The 21,475-nt window shown below is 37.3% G+C and overlaps 1 long non-coding RNA gene across 2 annotated transcripts; it reads right to left on the reverse strand.

Moving 5' to 3' along the window:
• Positions 1 to 10,924: 10,924 nt before the first annotated feature.
• Positions 10,925 to 20,662, reverse strand: LOC308195503. 2 transcript variants are annotated; one of them, XR_013951557.1, is made up of 5 exons: positions 20,231 to 20,662; positions 19,401 to 19,460; positions 17,482 to 17,595; positions 15,439 to 15,533; positions 10,925 to 14,444 (listed from the first exon to the last, which is right to left on the reverse strand). It is a non-coding gene; the product is annotated as an uncharacterized lncRNA (long non-coding RNA). The 2 variants fall into 2 exon arrangements; XR_013951558.1 differs by lacking the exons at positions 10,925 to 14,444; positions 15,439 to 15,533 and having other exon boundaries at positions 17,126 to 17,595.
• Positions 20,663 to 21,475: the final 813 nt, after the last annotated feature.

Here is a 21,475-nt window from a genome sequence, read left to right on the forward strand (position 1 = left end):
ACTTAGGCAACCTTTCACACCTTCTACATTGCAATTGCTCATCCAGGCTCTCTCACAGGTTGCTGCGGCTGTGTTACACTTGCCTAAGCTACCACCCTCCTAGAACTGCATGAATCTGGGTGCTCCTACTGTTGTTTCCCCCAAATCTGGTGGCTCCTACTGGCAGGAGACATTAAGGCCCTTCTGGGAGGTCCTTGTGACATTTTGTCCTTTTACTTGGCATAAAGCACCTGGACTGCAAGAGTGATAGTAATCTCTCTCTTTTTTTTTCTTTTTTTTTTTTTTAACTGTCCTTCACATCCCATATCTCTTAATTTCTTCCTGAAATCTCACCTCTTCAAACTTAGTAACCAACAACAGGCAACCTTCCCCACCACCCCTCCAGTTCCTTAGCTGGCCTTCACAGTGAGAAAGGCAATGGGAATCACCTCTTCCCCTTATTCTCTGCAGTGTAACTTCCGTTTCCAACACCAGCATTTGCCTGATGCTGCTCAGGGAACCTCCACAGACTTGGTTCACCCCTCCTCCAGCTTGCACAGCTGATGTTCCTCCAAACGCAACCACCATTCAGCAAAGCAGCTGAGACTTTCTGTCAGTGTGTGAAATGAACCCTAAAAGACACTAAACCCCAAAGTTGTTCAGCTGCCCATATTGTTTTCTTGGCAGTAGCACCAAGGTGACAAGGAGGTTGCTCTCCTAGTCATACCTAAAAGAGATAAATTGATAGATAATGCAGGGTGGGTAAGATCCACTTCCCAGAGATGTCTTCAGTATGTTTTTGCAGATGTTTTTTTTCTTTGCTTTTGTTGTCTCTAGGACTGGTGCAGTGGCACATTGCATTAGTGCAAACTGGTGCTGATGCTCAGAGGCTGTGCCCACTCTGTCAAGATTCAAAATATTACCACAATCTGCAAGTAAGCAATAAGATATGACAAGGAGTGTGATACAGTAACATAACAATGTACCTCGAGGGACACCTGTGAGGGAGGAGGTGAAACTGAGTGTATTCAACTGCCCAAGGTGTGATTTTTATCTCAAACTATAATGTAATAAGATGTGATAATAAAAAGGCACAGGACTGAAACAAACCATGTCTTTTTTAGAATGTCAACCTATTTATGTGGTATACTATAAAAAAAAATTTTGTGCAGTTTCCTGCCTTTTAAACAGACTAATTATAAAATCACCTGATATAATTTACATCAACAAGTTTCTTTAAAAATAAAATAAAATAAAATAAAGCCATTAGCCATGGTAGCCCTGGATTATAATTTCCTCATGTGGGTTCTTCAAGAACCAACCCCTTATGCACTCAAAACTGTTTTGCAATTATCAAAGACATGCTAGAACTGGGCTCAGTCATTTGTCTCACTTTATGTATCAGGGATATACCAGCACCATAAAAGATACATAATATACAATCAGTTCTCCCCTTTCCTAATAAGCCCTCTCCTTTCCTGTCATTATTCCACAAGTGTGTTCCCAGTGCGGATACTACATAAGCCTCAAACCCTCCCACAGCATTAAAAAAAAATAAATAAAAATAATAATTAAAAAAAAATTAAACTCACTTAAGGAAAACTAAAGCACAGTAACTTACAAACTCTTTGGGTATAATTTCAAGGGAAAGCATGCTCCATAATTTTAAGTTTTTATGCACCTACAACACAAACAATATGTAGAAAATATTTTTAAAATATGGCACACCCAATAGATGCTCTCAAAAGACTTGAAAGGTAGAAAATTCATTCTGACCTGCTACCAAGTAACCTCAACTCTTGGTGACTCCAGTCTCAGAAGAGGTGTCATGTTATTACGTGGTCAGGTCACTAAAGATTGGAATACCTTGAATAGCAGATGGTCACTCCTGCTATCAGAGGTCTCTTAACAAATCTCAGGGCTCTGTTCATTTTCAAATTTTAATTTAAGATTTCTCAGTATAATCAAATTGTATTTTAGAAAACATGTTCAAATCAAATAAATAAGCATGATACAGACAATGTTAGAAATATCTGTACAGAACAAGCTGCGTTTATGGACATTTTGTGGGGGCTGTATATAAATAAACCCTTTATTTCTGTTTTATCAGTATGACAAGCCTTTGTATTTGTTTTCTCAAAAAGATGTCATTGACTGCATTTCAAGAAAAGAGGAGGAGTCTCACTGATTTCGACAAATAAATTCCAGTTATGACCAAATGGAAAAAATAAAAAATAAAATAAAATAAAATAAAATAAAATAAAATAAAATAAAATAAAATAAAATAAAATAAAATAAAATTAAAATAAAATAAAATAAAATAAAATACACCCACAACTAACCAAACAAAAAGCTTAGAGGTCAAATTGAAGTACAGAAAATAACCACTGGAGGCCTTGCTATGATTATATGCAGTACTTATTTAAGCATTGAGATCCCACTGAATTGAAAATCTCAGCTCCGCAAGTATCTGTTCCTGTTATTAGCCATGCCTCAAGCCACTTTTTAAGCATGTGCATAAATGTAACCCCATGAACAGTTAAGTCCCATTGATTTCAGTGGGAGCACTCACAGCCATAAAGCTCGCAATGGTGTCTTGCATTGGGGCTGTTGTTAATTCTTCTTGCTGGTATTTTATGATTCTGGCCTGTCTAGTTTAGCTTGTGACTGACTCTTCAGCTCAGCAGGAGAGAATCTACTGTTCTTATTTGTGCTCTTCACAAACTTCAACATGAATTACTCCCCTTGCTCTCTAGCTCAAGTAAGTTGGTGTACCTGCACAAAGTAAAACTTTATTTCTCCATTTTTCTTTCACTTGCAGGGAGGGAGCCTGTTTTCATGACTCACAAGTTCAGCAAAGCAGGATTATATCAGTCCTTAGATGGGAGACCTACCTGGTGAAAAGCAGCCAGAAAGTGTGTCTTAGTGAAAGGTACCATTACTTCAAGACAATAATAAAGTTGTGTTTCCACCTGGCACCATTTCCATCAGTTGATTGTGGTATAGGACGTGTCAAAAGGAGAAATAAAACTGAGGTTTCGGCTATTTTCCACCATTAAAAACCTCATAGAAATTTTCACAAAAACATCTCCAGTGTTATGTCTGGTTTCAAATTGAGATAATTGCATTCTGCCTACCTCAATTTCTTTTCTGGGATACAGTTGGATAAACTAACACTTTTTTTTTGCTGCCAGAATTCAAATGCTGTTTAGGGGTGCAATCCACTTTTAAATAATTGTAGTTCTTCTCTCCAGAGAGAGGTTCATGTCAATTCAGATACCGCAAAGGTAAATATTAGAACAGTACATATAAATAAATAAAGGAATTTCAGGAGTGGTTGAAGTTAATCCTATACACACGCTCCCACACAAGCACATGACCCTTCGAAATGAGAGGCAGTATATGAGACACTACGTTGTAAGACATTGCAATGTTATTATGCTTTGTATGAAGGATGCTATATAAAATATTAATGTATTTCATTAAAATGACTCTTAATGTCAATATGTAGTGTGACTGCACCATGATTTCTTATGTTAGTAGATGCTTTACTAGAAGTTATAACTTTACATTATTCAACCACAATAGTCTCTGTAGTAAATGTATTGTCTCTGTTATCAACTTACTTATGCCCCATGAAAACCATTGCTATGGTGATGAGTATTTTATGTTACAGTATTCACATAATTATAAAACTGTTCTCTAGCAGAGGCACTAACGTTATTTTCAACAGCAAAATCCATTTTCAAAATTAAAATATATGCAAATAATTGAGCCATAACCTTCAGCAAACATTATTTTTGATTGATAATTATTTCTGCGTATTAAAAACATTGAGGTAAATGTAAAAGTTATTGCAATGGGTGTTTAAGAGGGCTTATTTTTATAACACTATGGCAATGTATACCTTTGTTGTTTCCTGATGGACTACATGTTGTTAAAGTGGAAAAGTTACAATAGAAATAAAATTATCCTATTTCTATATGAAGCATAAGATCATGCAAAAGAAAAATGCAAGGTCTAGGTTTATTAAGCATTTATTTGTAAATAGAACCATCCCTTGAAAAATGACATATTTAGTTCTCTGATTTTATTGCCACTTCCATGGAGCTCAGTGTTCTTCTTCAAATCATTATGATTATTATACTCGGTCTGAGAATTTGATAGCTACTGTTTCAAAACTTGATCACAAATGTTTCAGGATATATATCAGATTGTACAGAAGAGATGAATAAGATTCAGACTACAATAATGTAGGAAGATTTAAAAAAAAAAAAAAAAGTGAAAAAGTGAAGAAAAATGTTCTTGCCAGTAAGTAAAATCAGTCAAAACAGAATTGAGAATCTGGAGTTAAATTAGTGTTATGAAATTTTTAATGGAATGCTAAAACACACACACACACACACAAAACCACCACCAACAAAAAAGCAACCCGACTAGCAGAGGAAGCAATATTGGTTGAATCCTATATAAAAAACTGTCAGTAGGAAAGCAACAAGGCTAACAGTAATACAACTGATATTGAGATGGCTAAACACATAATACCAGAAATGCCTGAATGAAAAAGAATGGAACATCATTAGATAATAAAGGGTAAGAATAATGTGTGTAATGTTGTACTTTATTTTTATTTATTATTTAAGTGGGAAAAAGACAGAGCATCTGATATAATTTAATATCTACTGTTATAATGAACGTGATAGTGATATTTAAAGTTATCTTAAAGTCTCTTTTATTCCACTACTTCTTAGTTTGTTCTTCTTTTCCTCTTATTTATAAGTGCGTTTTAATAATTGCACCATTCATTTTGTACAGTATTTTTGAGATGCATGTTTATAAGAGAAGCTGCAACATATCAATCAAGTAATAGAGTATTGTACTGATGATTATTCAAATAGCATCATCTGTTATTAGCCTGTGCTTCCTGTAGGTTAAGCAGGGTTTCAGTTTAATAAATCATTTAGACATAATCTTAACTTTAAGCATGTGCTGAAGTCTGTCTGCAGTCATCCAAATATTTAGGCATATGCTTTAATTGGAATGAAGTGTGTATGGAGGGTTAAGCAGATGCTTTGCTGAACTGAGTCACAGATCCTAAAACTGTGAGACTGATCCTTGGTCTATTGAAGGCTTTCAACTCTGCTGAATGTTAGTTCTTTTATTATGTGCAAAGCTGTCCAGGAAGGATGAGATACTGACCCCAAAATGAATAACAGTACATTCAGCCAGTGTTTTTGCTCATGCCTGCTTTGAATAGAAATAGGATAAAATTAATGTATAAAATCTGCCATATTTTGGGAAAAAGTAAAAAAGGTCAAAACTAGGAGGACCTGCATTTGGATATTGTACCAGTTTCTGCCTTTTGTCTGAACATTACTGGTGTCAGTTTAGGATAAGTAAGGACTAATTCCAGACTGCTTTGTGTTCTATTTACTTAGGATTTTTATCCAATGTGTTGTATTTCTGAAGCACAAATACTGGCATTTGCATCATTTCTTTAGGAAACAGAGGTAGAAAGGAACTCACGTAATTATGTCCAGTCTACTGTGAATGGAAACAACCAGGTCACATAAGCCTGTTAATAAATTTATCAAACTGTTGGTTTAAACATGATGAGGTTGTTTTTTTTTTTTCCTTCATTGCCCCTTCTTTAAAACTGTTCCAGAACTTCAGTCTTCTGCTAGTTATAAATCTTCTCATTTCTGTCCTAGATGTGTTTACAACCAGTTTTTACCCATTTGATCTTATGCCAACACTGTCTTGGATTTTAACCCGTCTCTAGCTGAAGAAACAAAGTAAGAATTTTTAAAGGAGACAAAGGGATTGAAAATGTGAAAATATGTTATATTGACACTTTTAAAAATTTAGAAAACAGAATACACCTGCATCCTGACTTTTGGGAACATTGTGCCATTTTTGGTAGGACCCATCGAAATATAAAGCAAATATAGTTTTACCATTGTGTTGAAAAATATATTGGGAAGTCTTGAGCACACTGGCAAGAACAAGAAAACAATTGAGAATTTACACAAAGAATTAATTGCACTTAAACCAAGAGGCAACTTTGACATCTTTCTAGTCTGCTTAACACTTATTTTGAAAAGCCACTGGTCAGAACACCCTCTCTGGTGGTACACTTTGTTTCTCACAGTTAGAAAACTAAAGAAATCATCCTCCAAAATCTTCAAGGTTTCTGGATTCCACCAGTTTAAGGCTATTTACACAAAAGGGTTCTGTGAGGGCAAACTCTATCTTGCTCCTATCACTGAACAGGTCACATAACAGGGATTCTCAACTACACCATCCATTGGTCTTATCCCAAGCCTGTAGCTCTCCTGCCTTGTAGTGTCAGCAAGAATTCACAGGGGAAAAAAAAAAAAAAAAGTACAGAAGTTCAGTTCCTGATAGAAAAGGAAATATTTTCCAAAAGAGAAGGGTGAACGCAATACCTTCATATGATCATATCTCTTTTGGTCACAGAAACATACATGTATTCCTACATATATAGATAATTTTCAATACACTACGTATGTAGTAATAGCAGATTTTTGTTTAAGACAATGAAAATGTATAATGAATTTTCAAGATATGTAAAGCAATACAGTATTGTAAATGCTTCCTTAAATTGTAACTCAGATTTATAGGTTTTGATTTAAAAAATCTTATAGAAAGATTAAGACCTTTGAAAAATAAAGTAAAAGAAAGTCTCAAAAAGCTTGAACACTGGTGGGAGAGAGTGGCATAAAAACTGGAATATTTGCATTTCACTGGTCCTGTACCAAAACAAATAAGGTCATGGAGAAAGACAATACAAGGCAGCTTGAGACACTCGCTAAGAACTTAGCCTTTTTGGACTACCAATGCTATTGCTTCCTGTAAGTGAAGATTTACTGTTGGAAATGCATCCAATTTTGTTGGAGTAAGGATCATAGGAAGACACAACTGTTCCAAATGTTTAAAGCCTCTGATAGGACATTATGAATCTCTAAGGATATCTTCCAGATAAATAAGCTTGTCACATTGAACTCTTATCCTCCTTTTCAGGCTGCCAATGAATCCTGTAAAGTTAGTTCTACTTTCAAAGCATAGGGAATAAAGTAAAAATATCCCATAAATATTAAGAATTAAAAATGCTAGTGCCCAATCCTATTGATTTCACTCAGAGTTGAGGGCACTCAGCACCTTGCAGGAGGCTCTTGCAGCATCAGACGATCAAGCCCTTATGCAAAAGGAAATCTTTCATTGATTGCTCTTAACTATAAGCAGTGTCATTTCAGAGGAAATAGCATAGAATGTCAAATACATTACACTTTAGGCCCACTCTTGCAAACATTTATGCACAGGAGAGCATTTACACAGGTGAGCCGACTTGGTGAAGTCTGCCAGGCACAGGGAGCTCCTGCCTCTCTCACCTAACTGCCCATGGAGAACTGGGCTGCCAATAGGCAGATTTTCTCCACTCCCTCATTTTTCATTGCAAGGCACTTTGAAGCACATGAACCGGATGCACAGTTACTCCCTTACAAGCAATCTCATAAATGATTCCTCTCCCTCACTTTCTAAGTCATTTCATGCACTTACTTTCCTTTTATTAGCATGAACTTTCCAGTACGCCCAGCACCTGTCCCTTTAATATAGCACACAGGGTTCTTTCCCTCCATACTGTACATTATCCTCATTAACACATATCAGTCAAAAGCACTGTTAATTAAACTGGCAAGATGATTACACACGCCTCCATGTGCCCCCTCAGAGCATCCGCTTGCCAAGATTTTTTTCTCCCTCATCTAAAGTGGGTGGAGAAGGCCTTGAGTAAACCAGAAACTAATGCTTAAAAAAAATATCCCAGTGCATTGTTCTCTTTGAGCAAAATGGCTTACACATCATCACCACTGTCCCAAATAAATACATGCAACACTGACACCAGTCTGTAAAACTAACACATGCATATCTGATCCATACACACACTGCATACAATGACATTTCCTTTCAAAGCTCCTTTCCAGATAGAAGACTCAATGCACTGACCTTGAAGTCTGGATTAATGGGGACATCATAAATAATTGATTAAAGCAGGGCAAAACGCAACAGGTTAGGTGGGGCTGGGGTGTTTATTTTTATTTTTATTTTTAAATCTGAATGATTTCCCAGATTTTCTATTCACTTCCACTTGTTTGTGACATTTCTGATAGGAAATTCATTGGCTTCCAGCAAACATTTCCACAGCATTTCAAAAGTTATAACCATTTTTGCCACATTGCCACAGAACTCTTAAGAGAGTTTGCAATTCTGTAATGTGCTTTGGATCAAGCTCTCTTCAAGAATACTATTGGAATGACAGAGCTGGAGGGTACAGCAGTGTAGTATAAATAAAGGGAGGCAGTGGTGATCCCTGAAGCAAAGATAATGTACTTTTCTAGTACACAGACAGGCCTGATAGCTGCAACATAAGCCATCCAACCATCTTGCTAGCAGAATACAATTTTAAGAAGCTGTAAGAAAAAACTGTCTTGCAAGGAAGGAGGTGAATTTACAGAAACCCATCACTGAGGTTAAAAATATTTACTCCATAATAGAATATGAATACTCAAGCTCCTGGGAAATAGGACTGGAACTCAGCTGACCACTAATAACTTAATCTCTAACACAAAGATATGCCCTTGAATACTAAAGAAACAAATTAGGTGTAGATCAGGATAGTAAAGTGTCTTCCTTATTCCTTGTGAATTTTTCACCTGAATTTTATCTTCCCATCCTGTATTAGAACAAATCAAAGTTTTGAAAATGTTTGTGAGCTGATGCAAAATTAAGGAAAAGGGAAGAACAAAATAGAAGTTTTAGCTGAAATGATTTTGCAGTGTTTAGTTCCAAACTGTCCCTTGGAAGCCAAAAGGTGATTTACCAAAAGTTGAATATATGCTTCCAGCTGAATATATATATATATACACATACATATACATACATATATATATGTATATATACATAAATATATTTGATTTCATTTCTTTTTCTATTAGGAAATTCTCAAAAAATACCCTCTTCAACAAATATTTCTTAGTTTGAGTAGTCTGTATTTTCCATTAGAAATAGTCATATTTTTTTTTTTCAAGCGGACCATACATAGGTCAGTAAATGTTCATTTCTTCTCTTTGAACTTCAGACTTCAGGATGAAGAGAACAAGACTCTTCATATGACATAAACCAGTATTCTCATCCAAAATGCCAACATGCACAGTCCAGAAGCATCCTACATGCTGGTTCAGATGCTAATAGCAGTGCTTTTGAATCCAAGGTTGTTCTGTGACAGAATTTCAGCTACTGTAAATAACTGATTATCAATTTTTAATGGAAAATAGTCATAAAAATAATATCTACTTTAAAGCATTATGAAAATTAAATTGTTAATTTATTATCTAAAACATTGAATTCTGATAACTTAATTTCAAATTTGGTTGCTAGCACTATTTGGTAGCTATGTTCCAAGCTCTGGAATGAAGCCACCTTTGAGTAATCCAATTTCAGTAGGAGAGAGGAAAAACACTATGTGCCCATAGTGCACATACATGTGCATAAATGCACATACATGTGCATACATGCACATACATAGTGCACACATGCGCACTCACACACTGATAGTATAGGGCCTCATCATATGCAAAGAAGGTAAAGGAAAACTTCCCACAATATAGATTAGAGCTTTACATCAGTGCATAATTTACAGCTTGTTTTTTCTGATACTTTAAATCTAGATGCCTGATTCAAAGGCTCAGGTGTACTGAGGACACTTTCTCAAAGTGACCTTGGGTTATTTTTGGAGTGCAGGCAGAGTTTGCTAACCGTTGCTTCCAGTACTGTCCTTGAAGTTCCAGTCATGACATTTTCAGCCTATTTGCAAGCAGTAAGCATGCACTGAAACCACTGCTGGACCTGATTCCATCCACTTTGAAGTCAATAGCAATTTTTACATTGAGTTTCAATAGACACCTATGATGGAAGGGGGGCTGATGTTGCAGTTTAGTTAGCACTGCCACTTGTTGCAGAATCTGGGTTAAAATTCAACAACTGAACTCTTTTCTCCTATATGATCCCCTCACATCTTGTCTAAAAAATTGAATGTTACATATATTATTCTATGGACCGTTGTAGATCCACACAATTGGCAGAAAAGCATATAGATGTCACTAGTATCATTTTTAATGCATTTTAAGAACTTAGAATGAAAGAAGTGAGAAACGAGGAATACATTGGGGTTCTTTATGTTATCAAAAATTAAATCTCTTATTGTGTTTCTGCAAAAGTCAAAATTAGGCATTAGATGTTATTTAGAAAAGAATATTAAACCAAATCTGTCATTCTTTCTTTTTTCCTGCCACTACAAATGTTCACATTTTACATGTTTTTTGTCTAGTTAAGCAAACACAATACTTGTGCGGAAGCAGAATTTTTTAGTTGTTGGGATTTCTTTTATAGTTACCATTTGAGAAAGTGAGTCAGTTTCAAGAGTATCTAAAAATATCTATATATGTTCCTGTACTTATTAGCCTCAATAATATGCATGTAAATATTAAATGGTTCTATAAATGGACAAATAATATATTCCCCAATTATCCCCAATACGAGTACAAAGTACAGGTAAATTTATTCAGATGTGTCTATGTACCTAAAAAAAGCCTATGGTATTGATTAGCTGTTATTTTATCATAGACTGAGGCTGCTGCTCTTTGGAGGAATAAAGCATAGAGGAATAAAATAATCCATATGCCAGGGAAGTTTTCAAAAATATCTTCAGTTCAGTCTTGCGTTTGTATGTTGCAAGGACAAAAAATATGTTCTTCAGGAAGATCTTTATGATTTTGGTAGGAATATGTTATCAGGAGCAAGAAAAAGCAGACTCCAAAGTTGAACAGCTCTTGCTTCCTCAACAGTTAATTCATATACTCGAATTTCGCTACAAGCAAACTTCACAGTGATTTCCCTGATGTTTAAGCATGCCTGGGCTTTATTTTACTTTGGTGTTGTTTAATACATAAGCATTTATACTTATGATATTGTAAGAAATACTCTGCTGTGTCCAGATGAAACATACTTCCACAGGATAGCAACAAAACCATTTAGAAACTTAGCATTTAAAGTTTGGATGGGAACACAGATCCGAACTGCCCAACTGTTTATACAATAATCAGTACCCACTAGTAATCAAAATACTTTCTCTGGCTGAAGGTATCCTCCTTCAAATGGACTTCACTGTGACACATCAGTATACAGCACTCATACAACAGTATTGTAGTTTTTACTTACATGGAGTGACCCATTGTATCTACGCATTTATATCACAGCCTGTATATATGTTTCCTGTTAGTCATGAGGAAGGTAATTAAAGAAAGTGATGCACTAAAAAATTAAATGTCTATGTTGATGAAATATCTTTGTGCCTAGTACAAAAAGGACCAATTCTGGTCATGTACAATGAGTAGAAAAATCAGCTTGCTGAGGACAACTTAAGGCTTGGGTGAACACTCCTAGAAGTGATCCAGCGAGTAATGAGTATACCGGAATTAGAGAGTAACTGACCTCTGATTTATAAATCTCCCCTAAGTTTAATGTCTATGTCACACAACAACCCAGAAGTATAGGAGAGGTGATAGAGTGCTCACACCATTGGGATAGAATCATAGAATAGTTTGGGTTGGAAGGGACTTTAAATCATCTATTTACAACACCCCTGACATGTGGAACACCTTCCACTAGACCAGGTTGAGGAACACCACTTGTTACTGATCTCCACCTGAACATTGAGCCATTAAGAACTCTTTGAATGTGACCATCCACCCAATGAGTGGTCCATCCAAAAAATCCATGTCTCTCCAATTTAGAGACAGGAATATAATGGCGGACAGTGTCAAATGCTTTGCACGGGTCCAGGTAGATGATGTCAGTTGCTCTTCTACTATCCACCAATGCTGTAACCCCATTGTAGGCCACCAGATTTGTCAGGCATGATCTACCCCTAGTGAAGCCATGCTGGCTGTTACTAATCACCTCCTTATTTTCTATGTGCCTTAGAAAAGTTTCCAGAAGGATCTTCTCCATAATCCTGCCAGACACAGAGGTGAGACTGGCTGGCCTGCAGTTCCCTGGGTCCTCCTTTTTTCCCTTTTTAAATATGGGGGCTATGTTTCCCCTCTTCCAGTCAGTGGGAACTTCACCAGACTGCCATGACTTCTCAAATATGATAGATAGTGGCTTATCAACTACATCCACCAATTCCCTCAGTACCCGTGGATGTATCTCATCAGGTCCCATGGACTTGTGCACCCTCATGTTCCTTAGATGGTTTCAGATCTGGTGTTCTCCTACAGTTGGCAGCTCATCATTCTCTCAGTCCCTTCCTTTGGCTTCTGAGGTCCAGGCTATGTGAGTCCCAAGCTGATGCAAACAGATGCATCTCCCTTCTATGGCTATTTTACACAAGATATCCTGATTTTTATTTTATTTTATTTTTTTTGACCCAAGCATGCAGAAGAAACCCCTCTGACTATCACCAGTAGGTGATGGTTATGTTTGTAATGACTATGTTTGACTACATTTGATTGTTGGGAATACACCACAGTTTCAAAACACATAACAAGAGTAGGAAAAACAAGCTAAACTACGTAGTGGTAGCCTGTGGGAAGCAATGGAAGCAGCAGGTTTGATATAAACCCAGATCCAACTGAAAGTGATTTATAGTTCCCTGAAGTATACTGCAGGAGGTATAAGTCAGCCTGACCAATTATTCTTCCCTCAAAATCTACCATAAATGTGTTTACATGATGACAAAAGCCTCTAATTTTTTCTGAATTACAGTTGGGAAAAAACAAGGCGGGAGGGAGAGGAGGGAGGGAGAGGAGGGGGAAAAAGATAGAAAAGGAAATGTAATAATCCCACCCAACAGGAATATTCCAATGACTTCCACAGGAAAGCACATTGGAAAGTAGTTTTGGAAACATGACAGAGGGATATGAAAGGACTTCAGGCATATAGGCCGTATCTACCATCTGCTAGATTTTCCATTTTTACAGGGCTTGAAAAAGGCACTCGCCCACTTGCAGTAATGAGTGAGAAAGTCTCTGAAGAGTGCAGGAAGCAGCAGAGTGAACTTTACAAGACTGTGTCTATTTCCTTGAAATGTTCAGAGGCTACTCTGAAGACAGCTCAAGTCTAGGTTGGTGGAAGAGACTTCCCACCACTCTAAGTATGAATTTCATGTTACTAGTACAAAAGTGACTGTGCAAATAAGCTAACAGATGGAGTTTAAGTAAGAGTACTTTTCATTCCTTTTTCTGGAGCGTCTGGTTCTAAGTGATGTAACGACAGGACACTAGAATTACTGGGTCACTACTCTGATTTATTACAGCAGTCACTTTAATCCAAGCAGTTTGAAGACTTATTAATATGACAGTCACTGTGATAGCAACTGTGTTCAGGTTCTGAGTGAGCCAGCAGCAAACAAAATGTTTCTAGAGACACAGGTTAAGTTGAATCCCATCATAGTAAAAAGCTAATAGGATACAAGCACTTTTCTCTTGTTTTTAATAAATCTTAAAACCTCCTGCAATATTGGTCACACACCCTAGGCCAGAATTTAGTGAGAAAATTGTACCATTTGAAGAGAAAAAAAGATATACACAATTTTCTTCCCCAACTAATTTTTATTCAGACACTGACTAAACAGTGCCAAACTAGAACTGTGTGATACCTTCCGTATAATAATAGTACAGACGGGAAGGGAAAGTAGAGGGGCCAAAAGAGGTTTCTCATAGAACTGGTAATCTGTAATGCAGAATACTAATTTTCTTTGATCTTTCCATTAAGGATCAGCTGACGGTCAGTTGGCTGAATTTAAACTATACAGGCTGTGTTCTCCAAGTATGTACGATCTTTTCAGCCACAGTTAGGCACATGGTTTGAACAGTGAATGTAGCTAACCATTGGAAAATGGGAGATGGAGCTGATTTTCCATCACATGAAATTCTTCCATTAGTGTAGTCAGTATTTCCCCTGCCTCCCACTCTGTCAAAAAAAAAAAAAAAAAAAAAGCAGGTTTTGATGAATATTTCAGTGAAATATTCTATCTTTTGTAAGATCTTAATGGTTCTTCTGGTCTTGCAGCCCAAGCCCTGTCTTGCACACTGAACTACTTACTAAAGGGTATGTTGAGGTCTACCAGGCAGTATAAGAAATGCCTCTCATACCCTTGTGTCCCATTTTATGGCCAATTATTTGGTACATGTATTAAAACTGAAAAGGACAGGTGCATAGTCAGTCCAAAAGGAATAAATCAAAACAGAATGGTTGGAAATTCACCAAAAAGGCTAATTTTATAAAACACACGCAACCTTCATAAACATTCAGAAAAGCATGAGTTTTGACCCCTGCAAGACTTGAACTCGTCAGCGTTGTTGGTTCTTCCTATGTACTTCATCCTTATTGAAGAGAAATGGGAAATTATGCAATCCCACCACGTTGTTCAATAAGTAGAAATATTGTCATTCTCTGCCAGTCTCCAAGTAAAGTTTTTTATTCTATGTTCTCCTGACTGTAAGAATGGTTCTTACCATTCTTAAAAACAAAAGTCATGCAATGTCATCATGCTGAAATAATTTCTGTGTTCTCTGCAATTTAAATGGCTGAACCACATCCATTACACTGGCTAGGAAAAGTCACTCCTTAGCGAACCTGCCAAGTCTCAATCCTATGCATTTATCTGTTATGGAGATAGAGGCATCTATAGACACTGATTTATTTTTTTTCCAATGTATGCACACAGATAATTTTACTATAGAGTGACTAATATCGCTGGATCATTAAAATATTTTTCAGTCAGTATATTCATAACTATAACTAAATTTGTGCATTAAATTATACTGAGTTGCTCCAGAAAGCAGCCTAGCAGTTTCATGACAGACAGAAATAAAAGGCAATGAAATTATGCTGATTTTTAAACATAATTTTCCAGTAGTTTAAGAAGAATAAGTTTTTCATTTAAAAAAGCCAGCAGGATCAGCAGGCAACTAAGTTCTGTTTTAGTTGAAAATCAGTGGGAGGGAATATAAAGCCATATTTTTTTTTTTTTGTAAACGGAACTGGAGCAGCAGCAAAGCTAACAAGTTGTAATCAGCCAAGATTTTTTTAACATATCGCAAAAGAGGTACTTTTTAAAAATCCATAGCGCCCTAGTGCAATATTACATAGCACATTTGCTTCAAGTAGTTATTCTTGCAGTAGAAAGTATAAAGAAAGAAATATCTCAAGGAAGATAGAAAATAGGATTGTTATAGCCATATACAAGTATAATTTAGGTTATTAGCTTATATTTGTAAAACCTTTAATAACCAACTACTTTATGCTGTGCTCCTTCCGAAATTTAAATTAAAAAAAAATATATATATATCCATCTGATGATATGTAAATACTCACCAGCCTAATGTCAGGAAAACAACCAAAAATCCTTCCAGCTCTCAGCTCAGCATTTCTCAGTAGAGTGGAAGTAGTGAAGTGGGCTTTTCAGCTTACTACAAAGGTTAAAAAAACAGATCAATGGTAAACCAACTGTAAGAGAGAGCTCTGGAGAAATCATTACTAAAGATAGTCCTCCTAACCTCCCTTCCACAAATGCCTCCATTGACTTTACTGAGCTTTGGATCACACCCAGAGTGATTTGTTGCCCATTGCTCTGTTAGCTGAAGAGACAAAATCTCTCAAACAGGCAAATCCTTGGTCGCTAGGACTCTGAGGACTAGTGCCAGTAGAATAAACTATCCAGAAATTTGCTGTCTGCCAGGACACATCCAATGAATAGCCATGTTCAAGCAGATAGCAAAATTTTGTGCTGAACATTTGGTTCAATTTCCAAATGGTTTCAAGGGCCTACAGAACTTTATATTTTACAGGAATTAGAAACTACACTAGCTGTTACAAGCATCAGAAACTGTGAAAGGATGGTTGTCTTAGAGTAATGCTTCAGGCTTTGCTGTTTGCTAGACTGTACCATCTTCATAAAGATTCGGATTTTTATATGCTGTTTGAAAGGTTAACAAATCTGCTATGCTGTAAATGAAAACCTCTCCTGAAAACACTTTGTCCCTTTCTATCACAACAATTTTAAAGTAATACATATATATATATGTAAAACATCAATATAAGGGGAAAGTTACATATATGGTCACAAAACAAATGGCTAGATATTTCTATGTGTATTTAAAATATATATTGGATGAAAACAAATTGTAGGATGAAACCTTTTCCTAAGAGAGGAAGGTAAGAACCAGGAAAAATGAAAAGCCCTCCTTAATATTTTATCAGTAAAATTAAAGGACTAAAAAAATCAAATATTACTAGGACGTTAAATTACAAGACAATGAACAATTGTTTCAGCTTCTTTTATAAATCCCTTGGAAAACCTATTTATAAGGTTTAACTTTGGGTTATATTACATACTGCTTACAGCACTCTCCATGGTACAAAAGGTGGAAGGTTCCTGAAAGATGCCTGATTTACATACAGCAGCATGATACCAACACACTAAATGGTTGTCACATTCTGCTTCATTCCATTATTGGCACTACTATGATATCACTGGTCAGATTCTGATCAAGACCAGAGTTTTAGCATCTCTGTCTCCTTCTGGAAAAACTGACCCATCTGCTTGCACAACCTTCACATATCCAAAACTATTTGATCTAGATTATGTATTTCTGTTCAGGTCTTTCTTAAATTAGTCTCCAACAATCTGACCATGCTTTTTGCTCTGTTCCCAAATATGTCTCTGCTGAAATATGACCTGGCTTTTTGGGGCATCACCTATACAGTTTAGAACATAATTTCTTTCATAGGAAAGGCAAGATTATCAAAGATATCTATTGTTGAGTTTCAGTCACAGAGAGGTCAAGAAGCAGACAGATGACCTCCAGATTTTGATGTTTAATTGACTGCAGCTGTTATATACTCTGGAGGATAATTGGCATGTAAAAGAGCATTAAACTATGGGTACTCTGACTCCCTCACCCTGACAATAGCATTTCACATCATTAAGGTGGAAGAATGACCTGCATGGCTGACCAAACCAAGCCTCAGGTCACTTTAATAATTAAAAAGACAGGTAAGATCAATAACAGCTAACTGTAGCACTTCATAACACAATAGCTGGTAACATGTAGCATAACTGGCAATAATAACCTCATATTTATTAAGGGTTGTTGAGATTAGGAAGAGCAAGAAAAACAGAGTGAAGTGCAATTGCACACATTTGTTTTCCGGTCATCAATATTTAGCATGTTATGGAATTTCAGTGACTCATTGATTGAACGTGTAGATGTGTAATCAGCACACAGATTTTATTTAAACATTGATCTTTCAGTCAAAAGCCCCATAGACCATCTCCTTGAGAATTTCTGACTTGTAGAGGCAAGGCAAGAAGTGCCATAACTACTGATAGACTGTGCTCCTTTCTATGCTGCTCACAGGTAATGATGATTCCACAGACAGTGCGACTTCTTTCCAAGCAACGTACTGCCAGGATATCCAAAAGTAAGATGGGAATCCAGTACTCAAGTAGCAATAGTAGGTATGCCTCTACTTCTGAGAAAAAAAAAAAAAGGAAAACAAACAAGCAAACAAAAAAAGACGGTTCAAAACAAAAAAAAACTTTTTCAGATTATTAACTGCTGGACCTTTATTAGCTGTGAACTGCTTTTCCACTTCAAGTGTCATGCAGTCACCTGATCATGGACACAGTGATGTGTTCATAAAAAAATTACCGAAAATCAATTGGTTTTCCTTGATAATGCAAAAAATGCAGTCATCCTATAGAATGGAAGGCATCTCTTATGACATAATTGGGTTTCAAAATAAATCCAAATTTAAAGTCTCTTTAGGAAGGTTTTTTAATTTTAAATCTAAGTAACTTATAAATAATAAAAACAACTATATAGAAAATGTTTAGAAGGTACATGTATTAAAAAAGCTAACACAAATTTTACATTCCTGACATTTGGCTCTTCAGTGCATACATCCACTGGTTATGCATATCATTTCATACACATTTGGCATAGATTCCACTACTGTGGTTATTCTGATTTAAACCATCTTCTCTCCTGTGCTTGTAGAAGGTAAGTCAGAACTGCGGTCAACAACACCAAGAAAGTAGTCACTAGGAGACCCAGGAACCTGCTTGTTCTGGGCAAAGAATTCCACCTGTTACCCTGTTCTTATATTCTTTGTTTAGCCTGCTGGAGTTGTCATGACAATAACCTCTTGCCATCAATTTAACCTTGGTTTTAAGTTGCTTGTTGTTGAGCAAAAAAAATCATTGTAGGCCTGTAAATGATACCCCTCAAACTTTAGCCTTTGTTGGCTGACAGACCTCTTGAAACACAGAACACAGCAAAACTACATCAAGATTAGAGAGCAGAACTGGTGATAACTTTCAGTCTTATTATCTTAATAAACTTTCTGTACTTGATTAGGCTGGATAAAGAAGATATAGATCAGTCACGATAGCTGGAAAACTACAGATAAGCTGGTCATCCTTTCAAGATAAAAATGCCCATCTGTTCTAAGATTGTAATCAAGAACCCTGTGCTGATATTTAGTCTATTCTTACATGGCCTCTAGCTAATTAAATACTAAGATGAAATCCACTGTTAATGCTTTTTCTTTTCATTTAACTCACTTTATTGTACCTAGTCCCTGCCCGGAAAATATCACAGCATACTAAAAAACCTTACAAAAGGTTATAAAAGCCACTTACACCTCATCGTCTCATACAGTGGAATGGCTAAGGAGCAGCAAGGTTTATAATTCACTGTTCTTCCGTGAGAACAAGAAATATATATGTACTGCAAATCCAAATTCAGGGGAATTCATACTTCAGAGTGTTGTATCTAACGTACAAATTTTTATTTTTGTTTTGATTTTTTCTTCCAGTACTGCTCTTAATATTCCCAGTGTGGATTCTTTTCTGTTTTACTTTGTAAGGCTTTGTTTTAGAAATATAGGGGTTGGAGGTTTTGTTTGTTTATTTGCAAAGTTGTAAAAGAGAGATTACCATCACATTATTCATCCAGGAGTGCGAATGAATAGGAATTAGGACTGAAAAGGACTAGGTGTGGAGGCGATTCTCTGTCAACCTTCTCTGCTTTGCAGAGATATATTTGAATGGTTTATGGAAAAAGACCATAATCCAACCTTTCCTAACTAAGGTTGCTGGTAGTACAGTATTGCTGACTCTCAGTTCTTCTGTCACAGGGTTACTTCTGAATACACCTGGATATATAATTATTTCCATGTTATTTTCTTACAATACAAATTGTATACACTTTATAATTATCTGAAGTGACTTCTAAACTTGAAGCACACAAAGCTGTTTATAGCCTATGTACCTGTGGTGGTTTTATTCAGCTGGGCAGCAGAGCTCCACAACTGCTCTCTCACTCCCGCTCCTCACAGGAAAAAAGGGAGAAAATACAATGAATAGGGCTCAAGAGCTGAGATAACAACAGGGAGATCACTCAACAACAACCATCAAGGGCAAAACAGACTCAGCATTGGGAGATTAATGTCATTTGTTGTCTATTACTAACAAGACAAAGCTGTGAGAAACTAAAAGCAAACTAAAAACACCTTCACACCCACCCACCCACCCACCCATCCATCCTCTTCCACCTCCTCCCCCAGAGCAGCACTGGAGAACCGGGAACGGGGGCTGCAGGCAGTCTCTAACACTTTGTCTCTGCTGCTCCTTCACGGTCACTCTCTGCCCCTGCTCCACGTGGGGTCCCTCCCACGGGATGCCATCCTTCCCGAACTGCGCCTGCAGGGGCTGCCCACAGGCCACAGCTTTCCAAGAACTGCTCCCACATGGCTCCGTACCACGGGATCCATCCCCCAGGAGCAAACTGCTCCAGCACGGGTCCCCAACAGGCGGCGCCTCCCCCCAGACCCCCTGCTCCTGCGTGGGCTCCTCTCCAGAGGCTGCAGCTCCGGCCCGGGGCCTGCTCCTGCGGGGGCTCTCCATGGGCCTCAGCCTCCTCCAGGCCACATCCACCTGCTCCACCGGGGGCTCCTCCACGGGCTGCAGCGTGGAGATCTGCTCCATGTGGGACCCATGGGCTGCAGGGGGACAGCCTGCTCCACCAGGGGCCTCTCCACAGGCTGCAGGGGAACTTCTGCTGCGTGCCTGGAGCACCTCCTGCCCTCCTTTTGCACTGACCTTGGGGTCTGCAAGCCTTTTTCTTACTCCTCTCTCTCCCAGCTGCTGTTGTGCAGCAGGTTTTTTTCCCTTTCTTAAATCTGCTCTCACAGAGGTGCCAACAACATTGCTTATTGGCTTGGCTCCAGCTAGTGGCCAGTCCCTTTGGAGCCAGCTGAAACTGGCCCTTATCTAACATGGGGCAGCTTCTGGATTCTTCTCACAGAGATCACCCCTGCACCCCCCTGCTACTAAAACCTTGCCACGTAAACTCAATACAGTACTTCTATTTGATCAGTTAGTATCTACGTTGTGTGTTGAACTCAGAAATATTATGGGGTATATCTTTATTATATAAAACATTATGAATTTATCTCTTTACAGTATATATTCATGCAAGAGCTCTGTGTTACCTGTTTAACCATCTATTAATAGATCACTTCAAGCCCACATTTTTAACCTTAAAACATTTGGTCCACAAGTCAGTTCCATGTTCCAATAAAGAGATTAAAACCTCTTTTTTTTTTTTCTGTAAGAGAAAACTAAAATCGAAAAATGTATTCTCTATCACTTACATTGTTTACTTGTTTTGTCACTACTACCTCTGCTGCTAGTACAAATTCCACTGGAATTTGACTATTCTTCATTGTATGGTACCATCTATTTCTGGATTACCCACTGATTTTGCTGTCTGATGGTTTTGTCAAAACTACCCTGAGTGATCAAGAACCTCTAGTCTTGTAATGTTCTGGCTCTCCTAGTTTCTCTGTTGCAAACATAATGTTTATTAATTCCTCTCTTCAAAATTACACTAAGAGCTTAAGCATTTGCTCCCCGAGGTTTGTTTCAACCACTAATATCATCACAAACAAATTTCATATCCATTTTATCACCCCCACATTACAGTTGTTTATCAGGTCACACTTTCAAACAGCTGTCTCTACCATGTATTCCAACTTAACTTCTAGCTGTGCTTAACTACACAATTTTTCTCTCTTTCTCAGTTCCTATGGCCTCTCTTTATCTTAGCCCCTGCTATGCCAGGTGTTTTCCCCACATTAGTTCCAGACCTTCTAGGCATACATGTTTCTGTGTCCCCATCACCCTTTCAGGAGGAGCAAGAAAAAGGGAAAAAAAAAAAAAAAAAAAAAAAGCAATTTCCACGCAAGCCTTTGTACCCTATTTTATCTTAGCCCTACAGGCAAGCAGACTTCTAACATAGCTTTAGGAGCTTCTTGCATGCACCTTCTCTCAAGAACATCTCCT

This window comes from Anser brachyrhynchus (genome assembly GCF_964034855.1).
Source record: "Anser brachyrhynchus genome assembly, chromosome: 5".
Lineage (NCBI taxonomy): Eukaryota > Metazoa > Chordata > Aves > Anseriformes > Anatidae > Anser > Anser brachyrhynchus.